Below are 2,467 nucleotides of genomic sequence, written 5' to 3' on the forward strand. Positions count from 1 at the left end.
GGTTATGTGGCAATGCACGGCACGTCTCCCTCTGCGCACTCTGTCCATCGCCCTACCTCTGCTTGTCTGCCTATTGTCCACAACTGCTTGCTTTGAGTTCTACATCACCTCACTTTCCCCTCTCTGCACATATCGATTGATTTCCCATTTTTTCAATATATCCCCCTACTCTCTAAAATCGTAGGTACATACTGGCCGGCTAAATATTTGAATGCGAAAACATACATTACTTAGGGTCGGTACTCGGGAGGTATAATGAAGGAGGATAAAACAATCTCTGGTGGGGCTTTCAACAGACGTAGCAAGCGATGAAGATGAAGCGAGGGTGAAGGGACGGGCTAGTACTCATGCTACTACACGTCTTGACGATCGTTATTCTATGCAGTAGTAATAATGTGCAGTTGATGAGGCTGGCGAGAGCTGCTTTAGAGGTGCCACCTATGCCATCCAATAATAATGCTCTCTTCGACACCGTCTCTGTGGCTCTGAGTTGTGGCTCTTAGCTCTGTAGGTGGACTTATGATGGACGATCTCCTCTTCAACGCCTCCCACCAAGTGGATGCAGCCTCAACTGGCCTCTTTGCTTGCCAAACTGCCGTCGCAGCCGCCCCTACGTCCTCCGTGGAGAAAGTATAATAGATGATCTATTTCCCACTGCATCTGTGTGTGTGTGTGTGTGTGTGTGTGTGTGTGTGTGTGTGTGTGTGTGTGAGAGAGAGAGAGAGAGAGAGAGAGAGAGAGAGAGAGAGAGAAGAAGAAGAGAGTTTTAACCTCATAGGAAACTATCCTCTCTTTGCTCTATACCAACTATAAATATGAAATTACCTTAATCAACACGATGCCGCCGCACCTGTCTCCCCCCCCGCCGTCTGCTCACACCTCTCTCACCCTCCCTCCCCTAGCTGCCGACCCTACAAACCTTGCGTGCACAAGTGCTGCTCACAGGCGACAGTAGTAAAGCAAGGTGGCTGAGGGGGATCTTGCACAAGGACCTTCCACATCACCCCCTCCTCTACGCAATCTCCCTACACCCTCTCCTAGCCTCCTGTCCATCGTCCCACAAGCCTAGAGCTCGCCCTGCGACCAGGCTTGCACCCTTCTCGCCCCCTTTTCTATCGTCCTCTGCTGCTGGAGTATCACATGCGCAAGACAGACGGAGAGAGGCTGCCCCATCCCAATTGTCCAACCTCCACTGACCATGTGCTGTGCTTTCACTATAGAGTAGCAGACTCCGCCTCACCTCCTTACGCACCTGCTCCGCTCGTACAATGTCTAAATGTTGCGCTAACCAGCCCACAAAAATAGCTTTGTGCTGGCTCCCCCTTTTTTAAAAGAGCTTTTCTAGCTCTGCACCCCTACAAACGCGTCTGTCGGTGACCTCGCTACCATGCAAACACCATCGTCGGCCTTTTCTTTTTAATTTGCAGCTCCGTCACCAACATTTGTTAAAGATTCGCCTCTTACGTTCTTTTTTAAAAAACATTGACACATATTATCTCTTAGTAAAAAAGAAAATCTCTGAAAGAGCGCGCGTCGGCGTGCGCTCTTTCAGAGAGTTTCTTTTTTATTGAGAGAGAGAGAGAGAGAGAGAGAGAGAGAGAGAGAGAGAGAGAGAGAGAGAGAGAGAGAGAGAGAGAGAGAGAGAGAGAGAGAGAGAGCTCTGTGCGGGATATCATAGAGAACAGGAGAGAGAGAGAGAGAGAGAGAGAGAAAGAGAGCAGCGACAAGCGGGAAGAATGCCTTTCTAACGATGAGACGAGTGGCCATGGTTAACTACGGCCCCAGCTATGAAAATCTTGTTGTGATCGTCGATGTCGTTGATCAGAACAGGCCCCTTGTTGATGCCCTTGACATGGTCCCCGATGCTATGAATTTCAAGAGGCTTTCAATAACTGATCTCGTAGTCGAGATACCTAGGATACCCAAGAAGAAGTAGCTAGCTGGTGCCATTGAAGCTGTAGATATTTTCACAACAAATGGGCTAACAGCTTGTGGGGAAGGAAACTAATTATGCAGGAGAAGCGTGCTTCTCTCAATGACTTTGATCAAGAGAGGCTCCATCATCAAAAGGGAATTGGCAAAATTAAGAAAGGAGAAAGCTTTTCTTGCTTTTGCACTGTCTCAAAGCAAATACATGGCTTTTTGGATAATAGTTCTATATTAAACAGCAAGTTGTAGCACAGGAGCGTAGTTTTTAAATGTAAAATAGGAGAGCCATTTCAGTTATACCAAAAAAAAAACGAGAGAGAGAGAGAGACTAGAGGGATGGCTTTCGGCAAGCGCATGGTCGCAGTGTAGCCACCTCCTCCGGCACTATAATGCACGTCCCTGTTGAATCTGGTGTCGACCTGCCAGGCTTCAACTCTCTATGTGTGAAGCTTACCTTGCTCAACCTATCGCTGATCACCTACCTGGCCTCAGCATCAACATCGCCTGCATGATCTTCGGCAACAACGGAAGCCGTGTT

At 48.2% G+C, this 2,467-nt stretch overlaps 1 pseudogene; it reads left to right on the forward strand.

Moving 5' to 3' along the window:
• Nucleotides 1-522: 522 nt before the first annotated feature.
• LOC147453637 (large ribosomal subunit protein eL14z pseudogene) lies at nt 523-2,164 on the forward strand (annotated as a pseudogene).
• The last annotated feature ends 303 nt before the right edge of the window (nt 2,165-2,467 follow it).

Source organism: Adiantum capillus-veneris, chromosome 7 (genome assembly GCF_014529385.1).
Source record: "Adiantum capillus-veneris isolate H3 chromosome 7, ASM1452938v2, whole genome shotgun sequence".
NCBI classification, from domain to species: domain Eukaryota; kingdom Viridiplantae; phylum Streptophyta; class Polypodiopsida; order Polypodiales; family Pteridaceae; genus Adiantum; species Adiantum capillus-veneris.